Genomic DNA, 21,431 nt, shown 5'->3' on the forward strand with positions numbered 1-21,431 from the left:
CTATACGGTATGGAGAGGGAGTTTGACACCCGTGGCACCTCATCTCCCCGCCCACTTCTTAAACATTTTCTGTTTGGATTCATCATACAACTTTAAACTTCTGTATGTTGTCAGGATTTAACAATTCGTCACTTTTGTTATTCCAGTGCACCTCATCTATTACAGGAAGTGTTTATTTCCTCTGAAGTTACTGCCTTCTTCCGTCTCTCAATGTTTCGAGAGAAAAAAGTCTATTGTTGACTTCATCAAACTGGTTTTATTTAAAAATTATAACTTTGTGAAGATTTTCCTTACTCTTTCCTCCTCCATGATGGACGAACTGAGGACCTTTAAACTTCCAATGTAACTCAGCTGTCTTAATTACGGTACCATCTCTCTCCTTTGGAACTTCATTGTGAGATCTTTGTGTTTCTTTAAGTGCGATGACCAAATTTGAGAAGCGTATTCAAGCTTTGTCAAGATGTACGATGTTAACAGCATTCTAAGTATTTTTGTTATGAATGGATGCAATTTGTACCTTCTCTCGCTATATGCCATCCTCATTATCATTTATCACATACTCGAGTTGAATTTTCATGTTATGTATCAAACATTTTGAAGTGTCTACTGCCCTCTTGTAAGTTGATCCTGTTTTATTTGCTATCTTCATGACCTTGGCATCATCCGCAAACATTTCAGGGAGGATTCCAGCCCTTCCGGCAAAGTCTTTTACAGAGACCAAGAACAGGAATGACCCATGACTGAACCTTACGGCACACCATCAGTGATCCCCCTAGCCCATTTTGAGAAAGTTTTTATGACGTGGGTCATATGCTTCCTTCCACTTCGATAGTATGTACGTCTAAGGACTCTCACCTCTTATTCCCTCCCGAAGATGCAACTTCTTCACCAATCTATTATGTGGTGCGGGTGTCAAATGCTTTCCGGTGGTCCAAGCACACGCAACCATCTAATGGAGCTCACATTCTCATAAAGATCTAGTAGGTCCGTACACACGACATCCATTCCGTGAAGGCGTGTTGATTTCTCAGAACTTCCCCTTTCGCATGTGATCACCCATCTGCTTTCTGATTATATTTTCCAGTATTTTACAGATCTCACTTACCTAAGAGAACAATGGTTGTTCAGGGCAACTTCCTTCCTTGTCTCCATTCTTAAAGAAAAGTGTAACATTTGCCCTCTTCCACTCCTGAGGTACTTTACCTTCTTTCATTAACATTTTTTGAACGCCATTTCAAGTGAGTTACTTGGTTTATGTACACACTTCTTCAGCATGGAGAAATTTCATCAGGGGGTATGAACCTTTTTGCATTGTGCAGGTATGTCTTTCCTTGCTATTTCTTTCCTTCCCAAGGCCTCCTCGCTGGTATAGTGGGTATAGCATTTTTCATCTGGACCTTTAAGTGATTCATTTAGTTCTTAGCACATCCTTACGTCACCATCAACAACTATTTCCTCTGAATCCCTTATCCTGATTAGCTGCACTTTAAATGAGCTTACAACTGATGAATTTACCGAAAGTTTTCAGTTACCTCCTGCCTTGTCCACTATATACTCTAGTATTTCTCTTCCTCTTTTCTTATCCTGATGTAATATTTCCTGCTCTCTTGTGTCTTGTTCACGGCGAAGTATTCCCCGTAGATTCGACAGTCGTCTCTGGTATGAGGGCAGTGTTGTGCTTGATGACATGTAGTTTGGTGGAGTCTTCTTGTAGGTTTAGGGTGAGTCTTGTGAATAGTGTACAGGTTGTGCTTCCCACGTAGGTCATGTTGGTAAGGAGCTCACAGTCTCCTTGTTGATATTTGAATTCATAATCTACGTTAGATTTTTGTAATGTGTCTTTGTTTTTCGTACAGCTGCTTGCTCATGATGAGGTCGCTTGATTTTTTTTTTTTTTTTTTGTTTCTGTCGTAGATGACTGACTTGACTTCGTTATTTTGTGTTGCATGGTTGATGTTTCGTAGTACTCGTTCATCTGTCTTGTATGCTGCTGACATCTACTTACACTTATATATTTTGTATTGTGTTGCTTGCAGTTTCTGCCGCTGTGAGCTTGTTTTGTACGTTTTTCTAGTTATTTGTCGAAGTCGGAGTTCCTGTATCGGTTGTTGGTAAGGGTCTGCTTAATACGATGTGTTTCTTTGTCAAAGATGTACCCGTTTGACGTAATCTTGTATGTTCGGTGTAACATAGCGTTAATGACTCCAGTTTAGTAACGATGGGAACATTCGCTGATAGCATGGAAACATCGGCCGAGGTCAGTAGGTTTCTTCATGCCTGCCAGACATCTCGTTGACGTTCAGTCATGAGTGAATTTCAGAACTGAGTTCTCTTCCATTGCCGTCTTGAAGTCGTTGAGGTGTATTTCACCTCTGGCGACTGCGTAAATGTCATGACATATCGATCCTTTTGTTTAATTTCATTCTAAGAGTTATTTACACGCAGTAACTCTAGACTTCTTTCTGTTCACATTTCTTCCTTCTGGACGAGGTATTTTGTTGTCTGATCTACCACTCGCCTCCTGTGCTTCCCTCTGAGAATTATCAAAACCCCTCACGCAAAATTACTTAAACGATGAGGAACGGCTTGTAACAAATTTCCAGTAACCTTTAAATCAATGCTTGTCGACCGTGGTGATTTTGCTTACCGTGTTAGATCTTGAAAGTATGGTATTCCAGATGTGGCATAGGGATGGTATTTCCAGCGAGCCCGTCGTCTGAGACAAGTATACCTTATTCGCTTCATTAGAGCACGCCAACGATAACTGGATGGAAACAGAAGAGGGTTGGTTCAGTGTCTGCAAAGCGATCAAAGACTGGATAATGTAGCCCATAATTTGATATTTGAATATGAATAGGAGAATTGAGATCACCTAAATTTGAAATCTACGTGTAGGTAGATTCTAACGAGCTCCCCGTGAGCGAAAGACCTCTTTTAATGCTCGACCTAACTTGTGCAGGGAAAGAATGAAAACAGTAAAAAGCAACGTTGCTCCTGTTATAGCAAAAAAGTATATTCCTACCTTTAAGATACTAACCAGAGGTATATGATAGATATTATTTACTGACGGCTCAGAATGTGCTGAAGGTGTGTAGGCTTTAAAGAATATCATATAGAAGCACCATCAAAGAGTACCTTTATGGCATTCTGGCAAACCTTCAATTATTTGAGGGTTAACCAACGTAAAGGAAATATAAGCTCCATTCCGATATCCAGAGTGCAACTCCAAGTTTGGGTTGAAAGAATCCACTCAAAACATAGTGCTGCTTTCTGCCTGTGTCCTGCCAGGGGACAACCCGGAAATACTGTCGTTGGAGGAAAGCAGAACATGTATGTAGGGGCATAAGATTTTACGAAGTCAACAGACTAACATGACTTATGCTATATTTGCTTTAACACAAACTTACAGTTTTCTTACCAGTTATTAAAAAAAGTTTAAGTTTGATTCCATTGTAATATGGCCACGACCATTGCGGTTGTACTTTACATGACAGCTAGAGACTGAGTGTGAACGAATGTGGCCTTTGTTGTCTTTTACTAGCGCTACCTTGCGCGCGTGCGGGGGTAGGGGGTGTCATTTCATGTGAGGCGGGGTGGCGACGGGAATGAATAAAGGCAGCAAGTATGAATTATGTACATGTGTATATATGTATGTGTATATATGTATACGTTGAAATGTATAGGTATGTATATGTACGTGTGTGGACGTGTATGTCTATACATGTGTATGTGGGTGGGTTGGGCCATTCTTTCGTCTGTTTCCTTGCACTACTTCGCTAACGCGGGAGACAGCGACAGAGTATAATAATAATAATAATAATAATAATAATAATAATAATAATGATAATAATAATAAAAATATCAAAGGGGGGCAGGGAGACTTCCTCTCTCGCTTGTGTATTGTGTATGTTGATATCGCTGGTAATGACGTAGTGTATACTGGCCTAACACAGCTATATGTCTAGCACCCTTTATACAAGAGTTATACCTTATGGATTTTCGGTCCAGGATTACCTTTCCATCTTCCTACACAATCCTCTCCTTGCCACCCTACCGCCACCATAGTGTAATCAGCCTACCACCACCAGCCTCAGCAAACATGATACTGATGGTCTCACGTTACAGCCACTGTGATGACCACGGCCACTGTGGAGGGGGAGACGTGCTCTGGTAGCAGCAGCAGCTGTCCTGGTCGAACCTCACCCCTGCCTCTCTTGTATGGCCGACCTTCTTATGACCGAATGGTCGTTTCCACGGTAACGGAGGGGTTGGTGGAGGAGGGTGGGGGTAGGCCATGACTTAGGGGAGCCTGTGGCATGTCCCATCCAACTTCCTCTTCTTAAATCCTGCTCTTCGGTCCCAATCAGTCACCGTCGACTTTTTATCCCTAGTTCAGCTGGTCGTCAGGAGAGACGGGATGTCTGGTGGTGTTGCCGTCAGTAGGAGGACGTCTGACACCTTGCTCCTCCTCCGCCTCCTCCTCCTCCGCCAGTGTTCCAGACAGATTACGAGAGTAATGTGGACCACCTCGTCATCCTTTGAATCTCGGGAGGCCCAGCTTACCAGTCTGGTCGAGCCGATTATTTCCAGATTCAACCTGTCGACCAGATCGTCGGTAATGACACATTGGTCGGTGAAGTTGTTGCCTTTCTTGTTTTATTTTGTTTTTGTGTTTGGAAGGTAACGTGACTGTTGGTATGAGGTGTATACACTCGGGTGGTCAGCTGTTCTCTGACGGACATAACTGGTCGTTGTGTGATGGAAGAAGATCCGTTTTCTTTCCATTCCTTTACAGACGGTGTTGTAAGATGGCTGATGTAGTCACTTATATGACATTTATGGACCGGGTTATCGCACTCAGCTTTATCACACTCGGTGTGACATATCTGGCACATCACCGTGTCCTTTCACACTGTCGTGCCTTGTGCATTTTCTTGTTTTTTTATGTTCTCTACTGGAGTGGTCGTTTTGGCAAAAGACGAATATATATACGTTTGCTGTGAGTGTTCTGTACCTAAGTGGTGTCCGTGTCTATGGCCCCTGACTGGGGACATTTGGAGGGTTTCACATGGGGCAGTAAGGGTGTAACCCTCTTCTGGCATTCATGGACTACCGAGTTGTCTCAGCAGCAGCAGATGTTTCTGTCTCTCATGATTTACTTACCTCGGGAGCTGGAGAGGTGCTGGGTGGCATCCTTGATCCAGTTCCACTTCGTCTACCACATTGTAATGTTTTTTTTTTTCTAAACTTGTAAACAAAAATACCTTTTTTTTAACCCCTTCCTAAAGATCTTACACAATCTTTTTTATTTCATTTCCTTTCCTTGTTGTCCTTTTATAAGTTCGTATTTTCCATGACACCAGACCGACTGACTGCCAGACGTGTAATTATTGGTATTATCGTCTTGTTTTTCAATGTTCGCAGGTGATTAGCGATTTGCATAGTTCTACTTGCAATTTGTTTTAGGTTGCAGCCATCACGGACGTCCTCTTCGCCTCAAGATATTGAGTGAAATGTGGAACGAGACCAGAAGTCTGGTAATTTGGCTCCGTTCATTTTGTTTATGACTGACCCCGCATCACGGGCATATGTAGCTGTGACTAGGCTTTGTGAAAGACGTCCCGTAGTTATTGCCAATGGCGGACGTTGAACAGACGAAGCCGTACCCGTGTGTTAAAATAACTGATGATCACTCCATTGGTCTGTTGTTGGCTCGTGGGAATATCGGGTTCAGACGATTGTCGTGCCATCAGCTCACACAACAGAACACAATCCTTCACCATAACAGACTCCAGATGATTTCTGAGCCACAACAGTAAACCATCATCTTTGGTTTTGTCTTTGTATAGGAGGTCCACCAGTGCCTTTAAGATGGCTGTCACACTGGAAACCGTACACTATAGAGGGTGACACAAGTATATAATACGTAGGTCAAGTGTAGCAGAAATGATTGCTTGGGGTAATATCACCGTTCAAACCGAACCAATACATAATAGAACATTAGATAATTCAAACATCTCGAAATGTACCGATAGAACTATATCCTATAGGCCATCTGTTCTTCCATATATATATATATATATATATATATATATATATATATATATATATATATATATATATATATACATGTATATTCTTTCTTTCTTTTCATACTATTTGCCATTTCCCGCGTCAGCGAGGTAGCGTTAAGAACAGAAGACTGAGCCTTTGAGGAAATATCCTCACTTGGCCCTCTTCTCTGTTCCTTCTTTTGGGAAATTGAAAACGAGAGGGGAGGATTTCCAGCCCCCCGCTCCCTCCCCTTTTAGTCGCCTTCTACGACACGCAGGGAATACGTGGGAAGTATTCTTTCTCCCTTATCCCCAGGGATATATATATATATATATATATATATATATATATATATATATATATATATATATATATATATATCCGTGCACTAAGTGTGCCTTTGAACTTGCTCCTGTTCTTGCTTGTCTGTTCCGTTCGTGTTTAGAAAATAAAACTTTTCCTTCCTCTTGGAAGCTTGCGTTGATACATCCCATCCCAAAGAAGGGTGAGTGTTCTAACCACCTCCAACTACCGTCCAGTTGCTTTGACATCTACTGTCTCCAAAGTCTTTGAATCACCTCCTCAATTCCCATGTCCTCAGACATATTGAATCTCACGGTCTTCTCTTTGATCACCAGTTTGGCATCCGTAAGGCGAGGCCCACTGGTGATATTCTTTCCCATCTTACTCATGTCTGGTCATCATCCATGAAAGATTTTGGGGGAATCCTTAGTAGTTGCCCTTGATATATCCAAAGCTTTTGACAGGATGTGGCACTGGGGTCTCATCTCTAAGTTCCCCCTCTTTTGGTTTCCTCTTTTCCGTTGCTCCCTTCTTATCTTTCTCCAATGTTGTTGATGGACCAGCTTCTCCCTCCTTCCCCATAAATAGCGTTGTCCTTCATGGTACTGTTCTGTCTCCTACACTTTTTGTTTTCTTTCTTTTTCTGCCAATAACCAAAAGCACCCATACGCTGACGACTCGTTAACACTTGCATTCCTCCACATCCTTCAGTTCTGCTCCTTCTTCTCTCACTCGATCTGCATCTCGTCTTGACACAGCTTCCTCAGTGGGGTAGACGAAATCTGGTTAAAGGTTAATGTCTCCAAGGCCCACTTTCTGCCCATCTTTCCATCGAAAATTCCTCACAACTTTCCTCTCTCCCTCCAAGGTTCTGTAATTCCACCTCTTGATGTATTGAGCATACTTGGTGTTACTGTAACATCCACACTATCTTGGAAACCCCCACATAACGGAAACATAAGTCTGCCTCTAGAAATTTGGGAGTCCTATTCAGATGTCGAAATTTCTTTTCTTCTAAGCAGTTGTTTCGCTGTATGGAATACTGCTGTCACAGCTGGGGTGGTTCTAGCTCTGCATCCTTACTTGACAGAGTTAGAGTCGAAAGGGGTCCCGACTTATCAACTCTCTCAGACTAAGTTTAAAACTTGCTCGACGCCGCAATGTTGGTTCACTTTCCCTCTTCTATTGGTTTTTGCTCCCGAGAACTGGCCGCCTGTGTGCCCCCGCCACTAGGTAGACCAAGCTATATTCGGCAAGCTGCTGCGTCATATGATTACCATGTGGCCGGTAGCAACTCAAGGGTGAGCAGTTTTCCTTTATATATATATACCAAGTCAACCCACTCTGACTCCAAAAAACAGACCCGACTGTGCAGGCAGACTTGTGACGTCACGCGCCCCTGAACCCTCAAGTTGATTCCAGACCTTGGCTGAGTGAGCAGGTCCCTCCCATCAGTCTCCCACTGCCCTCAAAGACGCGACCGTGCCTCATGACACACAGAAAAACATCCTACAAAAAGCCTAGAACAATATTATTGGTCCATTTCATCGTGCCTCTCCAGTTATAGCTAATGTAATGGAAGTCTTATTTTCCATAGCTTACACAAAGACAACACAGCGAGGAGAAAGTGGATTACTGCTTGCAGACGACAAAATACGCAACTTAACGCTGAGTTCATGAAGAAGTTAGGGGTACTGGGGCGTCTCTTCAAGGGTTATCGTGGGGAAAACACCTGGAAACTTGGCAAGGGAGCTATTAAAAAGCTTTTTCAGGACGTATGTAGGTATGTACATCTGCCTGGCTACGTGGTCTCTCCTTATGTATGGTGTAGGACTTTCTTTAGATGGAAGGATTTTGAACAGAAATTTGACTACATTCCAGAAAATATGAAAAAAGAAATACATCGTGCAACTCACTGAATATAACTCTAATATATTTATTCTTATGAATGATTTTTTGAAAATAAATGGGATGAAATGTCCACTTCATTATTTGTTTTATAATCGAGCAAGCAACTAAGTGTCTGGGAAGGCAATGAAACTATGAGGGAAGGTATGGATACTGTGAGGGAAAGGTATGGAAAGTGTGAGCAAAGTGTAGATGAATCTACGTTTTCGTTAGCCCTGTACCAACACGTTTTCTTTGTTTAGAGCCAATAACGTAGCATACAGGCTTCACCCACATGCGTATGGTTTTCGACTACGTTTTGAAAACTGTTTCGTTCTCCTACACCTCGATGGACCTCTCTACCCTCTCATGTCTTTCCTAATAACTATGGTCTGGCACTTCGTAAAAATGGGTTTTCGCCTCCATCAAAATTCGTAAATCCTACTTCTTGTTTCTTCTTTTTCTCTTTCGTTAACTTGTTTATATTTCAGTTGTAATCCGGCCTTGATACGGACTTTCGTCCGTGCATGGAGCCTCCAACGTTCAATGACAGTTCTTCACATGTCTCAGTGTTAGCAGGTGGACTGCGAGACACACTGGTTCAAGTTTATCATAGTGTCTTTACGTACGTACGAACGTACATCCGGTAACACATCTTACAAAAGCTGTCTTGATTACACTGAATCACGCGGGACGACGTTTAGTTAGGTAACGAAAGCAAATACAGAATTTAATACGTATTCAATTAATCACTGAAATGTATAATATTCGCGCCAGATTGTATTCAAGAGGGTAGATTTACTTCCTTTTTCTACCTGCTCCTCTACTGCGCATGCGCCTTTAATTTCAAAGCAAAGGATCACAGATGTAAATGGATTATGAATATAAGTTACAGCAAAGTAGACAGATAACATAACGAAAACGCACTCAAGTGTCACCCTGATATACTACATCTTCTATGGAAGGAAATTCATAATAACGATTGCAGGCATTTATTTCAAGAGATACATGAATGATACGAATTATTTTGAAAGTTGAAAATAACTCAGAAGGAATGAGAAGTGAAAATGTCTTAAAAATTCGGAACTTTAATCACAGGTGCGAATGGCATGTCAACAAACAGATGATAATTGCCATGGTACATTGTGTTGGCAGAATCAATAACCCATTACAGTTCACACATAATGCGGAGCGCTACAGATATTACACAGTATTAATCCTATACAGTTTGAGAGAAATACGGAAACACGGAAGCTTAAGCATCCACAGATTTAAAGGTGTTATTCGTAGTTGTGAGACATAACAATTTGATAGATCGTATGGCAGGAAAGGTATTGTCTGTACATCGTGGTGGAATAGGGGTGGAGTACTAGCTAGGATCTCATGGCTAGGCATTACTGTTACCATGAGATAAGTGCTACTTAGAAATGTTATGTACAAATGAATATACAAAGGAAGTCAAACAACAAGAAACTTTATATACACATGAATACAAAGGAAGTCAAACAAGGAACTTTACATACACATGAATACAATGGAAGTCAAACAACAAGAAACATTATATACAGATGAATACAATGCAAGTCAAACAAGAAACATTATATACACATGAATACAAAGGAAGTCAGACGACAACATACCACTGGGTCCCTTCCAAGCCGATTGTGATAGTGGGAGAGATCAGAAACTCACAAAATAAGGTGGTGAAAGCCAGAAGGTGGACTGATAATTCATAGAGAATATACCTGTAAGCTGTCAGTGTTATTAAGGAGGCGCAAGTATGTGTAAGTTGAGACGCAGACATTTGTAAGTCGTGGTCTTGAAGTTGAGTATTTATGAAGTCTATTCTTAAACATGTTTACTACAGCACTGCTCTCGACTACTTTAATTGGATGAACGTTCCATATGCTGAAAATCCCGTAAAGGAAAAAAAAAATACATCGCCTCATTCGAGGTATAAAGTTGGCCCTCGAGTTTGTAACCATCACTGCGAGGGAAATCAGACGAATCAAGTCAGTAGCAGGTTGATAGACCAAGGTCATCAAAATCTTTGATAATATTGAACTTGTCATCAAAGACCTAGGCCAATCTTGATCTAAGAAGCTACTTAAGACGAGTGAGAACTGATGGTCTTTCCCTTCCGTTCTCAGCAGGAGTAGCATGTCGAACCATGTGTTTTGGAAGGTCGTGATGACCTTGAGAAGAAAGAGGACGACCAAAGAGGAGCGACAGTGAGGAGATGCGGTAATCAGACAAAGAAAGGCCGGAGAGGAGGTGGACTGATTCGTCTGAAGGATGACTGAATGTCTCAGATGACAGGGAGACAGATGTGGTGTGTTTAGAACAAGGTTGTGTGTGGATTGGCGAATGATACGGTGAAAAAAGAGGAGGTCGTCAAAGCCTTGCATGAAACGAAGTGTAGCACAGCATCAGGAGTGGATGGGAATCCAATTGAGCTTCGCAAGCATGTGTGGACCAGGTGTTTTCTTTGGAGAAATTGCGTGAGACATACTTGTGATAAGAGTGGGATTTACATATGATATTAAGGAACGAGAGCTGAAATAGGATAAGGTGGAGAGGTTAGAAACAATGCCTGCTGACGATACGCAGCTTGAAGCGTGTTCATCATGTAGGGAATGACAGTGCAAGAGAGAGAGGCTTGGTAGTCAGTGCTGTCTGATTAAGAAGGACGCCGACCACGGTGTGCTGAAGTGGCTCTAACAAGTGGAGAGGTTGAAGGAAGAAAGACTGATCTCTCTGTCAGAAATGTAGGGAGCAGGGGAGACAGACAAGGAAATGGAAGGATTGGGGTAAGGGAGGCATTGTTGTATCGGGGCCTGAAGGTTCAGGGGGGCGAGTGGCGTGCAAATACAATGAATTGGATCGATGCGTCTGTGTGTGTGTGTGGGGGGGGGGGGGATGTGCTGTCACCGGGTGAACAAGGCCATATAAAGTAAACAGTGAATGAAGTTCGTCTATAGAGCCTAGCTCATGTAAGAAGGCTTTGGCTTCTTTGTGGCATATGATAGCTTAGTAAAGACCAGATGTGTGTGTGGGTGTGTGAGAGAGAGAGAGAGAGAAATCGTACGTCCGTTTCGAATGCTTCTTAACTAGGGCGGAAAGGGCCATTAGGAGTAGACAAAAATTCCTGACAGTAACTGGCTTTCCTAACTAGAACCTCGAAATCATAGTTCTTCTGTGTCCAGGCACCAAGCCAGTATCAGATTTTAGATCATGGGACAAAGCCAAGCTTGAGACGTCCATTTGGAAGTGTTTTGCATTAATTTACATTTCTTTCTTTCATATTAGATTAGTTTATAGGCGAGTGTCATTTGTTCACTGACTAGTGAGAAATGTCACAAACACAGGATTTAACAATCCGTCGGGTAAATTAACTTTATATATATATATATATATATATATATATATATATATATATATATATATATATATTGTTGGAAAAGATCACAATTTTGCGCGTGACCAAGTATATTCCTATGAGTCCACGGGGAAAGTGAAACACGGTAAGTTCCCAAGTGCACTTTCGTATAATAATCACATCATCAGGGGAGACACAAGAGAGAAATATAAGTCAGTTGATATACAACGAAGAGACGAAGCTAGGACGCCATTTGGTAAACATGCGATTGTCCAAGACTATATTTCTCGTGTCTCCCCCTGAAGATGTGATTATTACACGAAAGTGCACTTGGGAACTTATCGTGTTTTATTTTCCACGTGGACTCATAGGAATATATATATATATATATATATATATATATATATATATATATATATATATATATATATATATATATATATATATATATATATATATGTATATATATATATATATATATATATATATATATATATATATATATATATATATATATATATATATATATATATATGTATGTATATATATATATATATATATATATATATATATATATATATATATATATATATATATATAAACTTGAAAGTCCTGTAATGAGAGCAGCCATCCGTTGGTCACGTGCTCCACAAAGACATGATACGGCGCACATGTATCGTAAAAGACGCTTCACAAAGGCTCAAGACACGGTACAAGTGCACTGTACCACACACTCCACTAGAAGGGCTCATTATACGGTACAAATGTGTTGTGCAAGACATTCCTCAATGCTTATGATACGGTACATGTGTAGTTTTCAGGACGTTTCTTAAAAGCATATCTATACGGTACATGTGTACTGTACTAGACTTTCCACAAAAGTTTATGATACAGCACACACATTGCACTGACTAAAACAGTTTCGTTGATCATAGTCCTCATTAAACGGGAAAGTTTCTCTTTTGTTTTGTTGTAACCATGTCGTGGCCAGACTCATGGGAAGTGACGTGTAAGAAGTGTCATACACACAACGGATGTTATTGAACGGAAACGGGTTAAGAAAAAAAAAAAATCCCCAGGGGCAAACCCAACAGATTTATTTCACTGTAGCGTTCGAAAGACTTTACGTTTAACGGTCACGTCCCAGAAACAACCAGCTGGGGAAGCTCTGTGTGTGCTGATGCTGACGACGTGATCGCCTCTGGCTTCTCGACCGTAACCTTTATTTAATCTTTTATTTCCCCTATTTAGCTCTCTCTTTCCTCCACATGACCACATAATGATTATAGATAACGGTGCATTTCGTCCCTGGGTGAGACCCCTCCTCGATGCACTAGGCAACCGCTTGTGCATGTGGATGCACTTTCCACCAACACAGAAAATAAAGATTTTACGATTATGGGTTTATAACGTGTTTGGTGAATGTGTATGTTATTACCTTTGCTTTCTAATCACACACACACACACACACACACACACACACACACACACACACATATATATATATATATATATATATATATATATATATATATATATATATATATATATATATATATATATATATATATATATACATATATATATATATATATATATATATATATATATATATATATATATATATATATATATATATATATATCATCCCTGGGTATAGGGGGAGAAAGAATACTTCCCAAGTATTCCCTGCGTGTCGTAGAAGGCGACTAAAAGGGGAGGGAGCGGGGGGGCTGGAAAACCTCCCCTTTTTTTTTCTAATTTTCCAAAAGAAGGAACAGTGAAGGGGCCAGGTGAGGATATTCCCTCAAAGGCCCAGTCCTCTGTTCTTAACGCTACCTCGCTAACGGGGGAAATGGCAAATAGTATGAAAGAAAAGATATATATATATATATATATATATATATATATATATATATATATATATATATATATATATATATATACATATATATGCAGCTTACGGTAATGATGGGCAACTTGTGTGTCCTTCAAGGTCCACAGACACTGACGACGTGGCCAGAGTGACGGAGGGAGAATGACGCGCTAACCTTGTGTCTCCAGCTTTGAACTTGACCTTTTCAAGCCAATCCCAGGACCTCCAGGCGTATCGCCACCTCTTTTAATGATACTGTGTATTCTCCCAGGATGATACTGGTAGATGTTTGACAGTAAACTTTGAGTCTGTACCATGGGTGTCTGTTTTCCTACATCATGACCTGGTCTACTGAGCGGGGCTCCGGCTTTCCCTCACACCGTTTAAGCACCGGGGGAAATACCACAAAGTTTTCCTCCTATGGCTAAGCTCTTCATAGAAAATTAAAACATCAGATAATTATATAATAATTGATTTATGTTGACGTTGAACTTTGTTAATTATGAAACACTCCTGTACAAGGATGACGTCATAGTGTTTATACCTTCTAAGGCGGAGCATACAGCGGCCATGTCACTCGCTCGACGCCCACAGCCACTTGCTTCTTTATAAATATTGTTTTGGCCTTGACTTCGTTTTCCCCAATAATGTATATCGTGATCTCACATACTGTAATCATAAGACACAAAGTGCGAGTAATTATTGAGCAATGATTACTCATTTGCTGCTTCAGTTATCAATTTGATTGTGACAGTCGTACCAGATGTCCGTCCAAAATCTATCATATATAATTTGCTCCTGAAATTATGTATAATGATCAGTAATATGAATATAACATGCATGATTATAGGAAAAAAATCTTGGTAATGAAAGAGATTTTCTAAAAGTTTCATCCTTCAAATGTTCTATATTTTATTGTCGGGTGTGGAGGAGGGTGATTGGTTAGAGTATGGAAGAGGGTGATTGGTTAGAGCATGGAGTAGGGTGATTGGTTAGAGCATGGAGTAGGGTGATTGGTTAGAGTATGGAGTAGGGTGATTGGTGTGGGTGCGGAGAAGGGTGTTTCGTATGGAATGGAGGGAGGAGGATTAGTGTAGACGTGGAGTCACATGATTGGTGTGGGTGTGGAGGGGAAATTACTAAACCGACAAAATTTGTGTCCCTCCTCCTCTCAGATCCCAGATTGGATGAGCTTCCCCCCAATCCTGCATCATGTTTCGCCTGTGACTCCTGAGTTAATGCTGAGTGTAGCGGCACCAACACACACGCACACACGAAATGTCGATCGATCGTAGGAACATCCCAAACGATTTCAGAAATCTGTAACGAATAAGGAAGCGATAAAGAGCAGGATGATTAGATTGAAGACCTGAAGGCAATTAGATGAGAACACACTTCAGAATCTGTCATCCAGTTGCTACCACTCAGAGAGGAGGAGGGAGATCTGGAAAGTGAAGTGAATCCCCTGGAAGTGGGGAGGTTTATGGAGGCGCTGGACCAGTGGACCAGAGAACATCTGACAATACTCGAGGAGTGTGAACACATTCACTAGAGAAGCTGTTGGTGATGTTTCGGTTCATTCAACGTGAGGGCATTTTCCAACATGGTGTATGAGGGCCAGTTTGGCGATTATGGTAACAGGAGACTTGCTTTGGATGACAAATTGGAATCGCTAACGAATAAAGTCCGCCAGATGAGAGAGGAGAGAAAAGCAAACAAACTAGGAAACAGGTGAAGACGATCACGAAGTTGAATAAGATCTCGCACGACGAATCGGTTCGATTTCAACAAGAGAGAGAAACCCGGCAGCATCTTAGAGAGAAAAGAGAGATGTGGTTTGGTGGACTGTTATATTCTGTGGAGAGCTACGCGGCGTCTTACAACCCCCCCCCCCCCCCCCCCAACAGAAGGTTGATCATGCAGCTAGACTTTCAAGGTCGTGTTACAGACGGACACATGTTTGGTCTCTGAGTAGCTATCTTACTGAGGACACTCGTCCGGGGGAGCCTTGTCGAGAGCGGACCGGAGATGGCAAGTGCTGGGGTCCCCTCAGGGTTCATTCCCGGGGGGCCAGTAACATTTCTAATCCACCAAAAAGTTTGTCTAAACACCTGAACGAACATGTCTGACGTTCATGCCAGAAATCGTGAACGATATGCGAGGTAACACCGATGCCGGAGTATTTGGGGTGGATATAACCCTGGGAAATTCAGTCGTGAAGACAAGAAAGCGAATGAACAGACACACACCCAGCTCTGGGTACCCTATTGAGGGTAACGAGTTACAGGAGTTACCGCCAGTTCTCGTCACCAGAACAGGAGGAGAGTGATGGACTTGAGGAAGAGCCACAGGGAACTATTGAAGCCAGGGATCACAGGAATGCAGCAAGAGCGTTGTTACCCGGACTTGAGAGGAATTGACTTTACCAAGACTGGAAGGATCTGCCCCCGACACAGGTGGAGTGTATGATGGTGTCACGTGCCTGACACTGTCTCGGCAGACCGACACAGGTGGAGTGTATGATGGTGTCACTTGTCTGACACTGTCTCGGGAGACCGACACAGGTGGAGTGTATGATGGTGTCACGTGCCTGACACTGTCTCGGCAGACCGACACAGGTGGAGTGTATGATGGTGTCACTTGTCTGACACTGTCTCGGGAGACCGACACAGGTGGAGTGTATGATGGTGTCACGTGTCGGTGGTGAGGTACATACCTGAATGGATGACGGGTCACGCTGGTGTAAATTCCCTGGGGGTGCGTCATGTGTCAAACTGGTGTAGGGTGTAGCATGGCGAGCTACGTATCAGGCAGGTGTAGGTATCATGAGCCTTGGCGTGTCATGGGTTAAGTCGGTGTTGGGAGCACCCAACTGTGTCACGTGTCATGCAGTAGGCTATGAGTGTTGAGGATGGACCACGTGTCACGCTGATGCTGGACACTTTAGGGTATAGCATGTATCAGGCTGGTGTAGAGCATGTATCATGTGTAGGCTGGTGTAGAGCATGTATCATGTGTCAAAGTGTCTGTGTGTGGGGGGGGGGGGGAACTGTCATATGCAGCGGTGGTTCCATCATGTGTGTGTATGACAGCAAGTCATGTGCCACACCGTCCGTCCGGCCTCAGGGTAATCTCGGCTGTTTCCGGTAAAATCAATGGTGTGGCCTGCAGTGTCATGGTGAATGGTGCACCCACGTCCCCAGCCCTGCCATGCCACACTGCTGACCCACCCACAACACCCACGTCCCCAGCCCTGCCATGCCACACTGCTGACCCACCCACAACACCCACGTCCCCAGCCCTGCCATGCCACACTGCTGACCCACCCACAACACCCACGTCCCCAGCCCTGCCATACCACACTGCTGACCCACCCACAACACTCACGTCCCCAGCCCTGCCATGCCACACTGCTGACCCCCCCACAACACTCACGTCCCCAGCCCTGCCATGCCACACTGCTCACCCCCCCCCCACAACACCCACGTCCCCAGCCCTGCCATGCCACACTGCTGACCCACCCACAACACCCACGTCCCCAGCCCTGCCATGCCACACTGCTGACCCACCCACAACACTCATGTCCCCAGCCCTGCCATGCCACACTGCTGACCCACCCACAACACTCATGTCCCCAGCCCTGCCATGCCACACTGCTGACCCACCCACAACACTCATGTCCCCAGCCCTGCCATGCCACACTGCTCACCCCCCCCCCCCCCACAACACTCACGTCCCCAGCCCTGCCATGCCACACTGCTGACCCCCCCAACAACATTCACGTCCCCAGCCCTGCCATGCCACACTGCTGACCCCCCCACAACACTCACGTCCCCAGCCCTGCCATGCCATACCAAATGTCCACCTCACCCGCGTTCCCAGCTTTGCCTGATGCCAGCTATGCCACACTTGTGTCCCCAACACTCACGTCACCAGGACTGCCCGACTCTGTGTGTGTGTGTGTGTGTGTGTGTGTGTGTGTACATGTCTAGGAGTAAGGACCTGGTACATATATACAAGGCTAAGAGACGGGGCAACACGAGTGTAACACTGCACGTAACATACATGATAATCACATTACTGTGTCCCCCCCTCCACACACCCACGTCTGTCAGTCTGCACTACAGCAACCACGCCACACCAGCATCCCCCCCCACCCCATACCCACGTCGCCTTCCGATCATGCGTGTGTCGAGACCACTGCATTGTACCTTGTAGGAAGTGTCGTGGTGAGAGAGAGAGCCCAGCTGACCTTCAGTGTTGGAATACACTACTCAAGTTTTCTCGGTGTCTGAAGGATGCTCGTGTTCACCTGAGGACGCGTCTTGCATTACATGATACCGGGGGAAGGGCCTCTCCTCCAGCTCAGGCCCAGAGTCTCTTGCCGAAGGTTTACTGGGACCATGTAGCGGCAGAGGCCCTCCTGACGATGGTTGGCGTCGTGGTCTTCACTATGACGGAGAGTGTGTGGTCTACCAAGTTGCCCTTTCTTCGACAGGTGTCTTCACCCTGAGCCTAGAGGGGGGCCGCCATGCAAATGCAGGACCATTATGTCAGAGTTTGTACCTCGCTCCTCGTGAATGTCGCCTTCATTACCAACTCTAATCATCCGTGATGGAACTTTTGTTGAATACAAATGGGGAGGTTCACCTGTGGAAATCGCCCACCTTTAGTGAAGTTGTGTCATCATCTGTGGATGAAAGAGAAGTACAGTCTCATCGAGAAACTTCTCATTCTGAATTGGTCTATCGTTTCCCCGTTACTGATCGTAGTGCAGCCGTGAAGCTGCAGTAACTCCATAAAATTGATCCTGAGAATAAAAAGAACAAATTTCAAATTATCATGATTTTTTTTTTCTTTGATGGTCAGGTGCATAAGCAATGATCTCCCATCTCTCGCAATCCACTTTCATTTTCACCTTCGTCAGTCCAGAGTTCACGTCCTGACACTTTCACACACGCCCACAACTCCTGCTTAAGCAGTAGTGCTACCCCTTCCTTAGTTCTTGTCCCTAAGACGTTTCCAAGACGGTCTTCCCCTTTACCCTTGAGCTTTGTTTTACTCAGAGCCAGAACATCCACGTTCCTTTCCTCAAACATAATACCTACCTATCCCTCATCTTTGTTACATTCACACACGTTCAATCACTCCGGTCTGAGCCTTCGAGAAGGGAGAGCACTACCCGCCTGGCTTCTTCCGTTCCATCTTTTATAATCTTATGAACTGAAAAACAATAAGTGGGAAGGGATTTCCCGTCGCCTTCTACGACGCACTAGGAATACTTGGGTAGTCTTTTCCCCCTATCCCATGGATTACATATTTTTTTTTTTTTTTTTTTTTTTTTTTTTTTTTGATTTTCCAAAAGAAGGAACAGAGAATTGGGCCAGGTGAGGGTATTCCCTCAAGGCCCAGTCCTCTGTTCTTAACGCTACCTCGCTAATGCGGGAAATGGCGAATAGTTTGAAAAAAAAAATATATACATACATATATATACATACATATATATACTACTGTTTATTCAATTGTTGTACAACCTGTTGCCGAGGGATAAAGATGTAGAGGTAGACGCAGGATGGTAGATGGATGTAGAGTGAGGGGTTGCAGCAGCGCTGGGTTCATGATGGTGGCAACGACACGATCGATGTATAATGTGGGTCAGCATGTCAGGCAGCAGACCACCGCCCTCAGCACACACATGTGAGGATCACCTTACTGAACGTAGCGCAGGGTCAGACCGCCCCTGGACGACTGGATGCGATGGTGTGAGCCTTGAACACAACACGACGGTACGACCCTTGAACACGACTGTACGAGCCCTGAACACGACTGTACGAGCCTTGATCACGAGGGTACGAGCCTTGAACACGACTGTACGACCCTTAAACAAGACGATACGAGCCTCGAACGTGGCGATACGACTCTTGAGCACGGCTGTACGACCCTTGAACACGACTGTACGAGCCTTGAGCACGATGTTATGTGCCTTGAACACGGCTGTACGATCCTTGAACACGATCGTCCGAGCCTTGAACACGACTGTACGAGCCTTGAGCACGATGTTATGTGCCTTGATCACGGCTGAACGATCCTTGAACACGATCGTCCGAGCCTTGATCACGACTGTACGACCCTCGAACAAGACAGTACAAGCCTCGAACACGGCGATACGGCCCTTGAACACGACTGTACGAGCCTTGAGCACGATGTTATGTGCCTTGAACACGGCTGTACGATCCTTGAACACGATCGTCCGAGCCTTGAACACGACTGTACGAGCCTTGAGCACGATGTTATGTGCCTTGATCACGGCTGAACGATCCTTGAACACGATCGTCCGAGCCTTGATCACGACTGTACGACCCTCGAACAAGACAGTACGAGCCTCGAACACGGCGATACGGCCCTTGAACACGACGGTACGACCCTTGAAAACGACGGTGCGAGCCTTGAACACGACTGTACGAGCCTTGAGCACGATGGTACGTTCCTTGAACACGGCTGTACGATCCTTGAACACGATCGTCCGAGCCTTGAACACGACTGTACGACCCTTGAACGAGACTGTACGAGCCTCGAACATGGCGATACCGCCCTTGAACACGACGGTCCAAGCCTTGAACACGACAGTGTGACCCTTGAACACGACGGTCCAAGCCTTGAACACGACAGTATGACCCTTGAACACGACGGTACGACCTACGTGGTGTGGTGGTGTGGGCCGTCAACTGACCCACCACCATCAATACCCGACGACCGCTCGTGCTCTGGGGTCGTGTCGTTCTGTTCAGGGGGTTGATTAGCGTGGTGGTGACGTAAGTTATGGTCGTCAAACTATGCCAGACTGTGTGAGACTACTGGTAGACTGTGTGAGACTACTGGTAGACTGTGTGAGACTGCTGGTAGACTGTGTGAGACTACTGGTAGACTGTATGAGACTACTGGTAGACTGTGTGAGATTATGGTTGACTGTGTGAGACTATGCCAGACTGTATGAGACTTTGGTAGACTGTGTGGGACTATGCCAAGCTATGTGAGACTATGCCACACTGTGTGAGGCTATGCGAGACTATATGGTATACCGCGTGAGACTATGGTAGACTGTTTGAGACTATGCCAGACTGTATGAGACTATGGTAGACTGTGTGGGACTATGCCAGGCTATTTGAGACTATGCCACACTGTGTGAGGCTATGCGAGACTATATGGTATGCCGCGTGAGACTATGGTAGACCGTTTGAGACTATGCCAGAATGTGTGAAACTATGCCAGACTGAGACTATGCCAGACTGTGTGAGACTATGGTAGACTGTGTGGGACTATGCCAGACTATGTGAGAGTATGTCGGCATAAATGGGGAAAATCAGGGATAAAAAAAAAAAGTGATGCTATCATGGTTGAGGCCTAAACTTATGAAATAAAACGAAAACTTACAAACACCCAAAAAAAAGAATACATTTATGTGTATAAAGGATATGTTGAAGAACAATTAAGAGATATCTTAACCCACACCCTGTGTTGCAAAGCCACAGCCTGCTACCGAGAAAAAGTTATTTTTAAACCAGAGGGATGGTTTGTGAAGATAAGAGGATTGGACTAAAATGAATATAAAGTACCAAACCTCATCCATTAACTGTTCGTTGGAAATATCTGTGAGAAGGATTCTGATGATGATGTTCATATGTCACTTATTATGGCTCTCATCTCCCTCTTGTAAATAAACAGGTCGCATCAGTATAGTCAACACAGTTAGGCATACATTCCTGCGGCATTGAAAGATTATGGTTCTGGAAGTGATGCTATGAATAGCAAAGACTTTGGCAGGCTGCCATGAGGAGAGAGAGAGTGAGTGTCCTTGTGGGGGAGACTGACAGTGGCACACTTGCAGGCATCCGAAGAAGGAAGTCTGGGAAGTGGTCGTCCATGAGACGAGGG

Source organism: Panulirus ornatus, chromosome 18 (assembly GCF_036320965.1).
Source record: "Panulirus ornatus isolate Po-2019 chromosome 18, ASM3632096v1, whole genome shotgun sequence".
In the NCBI taxonomy this organism is placed as follows: Eukaryota; Metazoa; Arthropoda; class Malacostraca; order Decapoda; family Palinuridae; genus Panulirus; species Panulirus ornatus.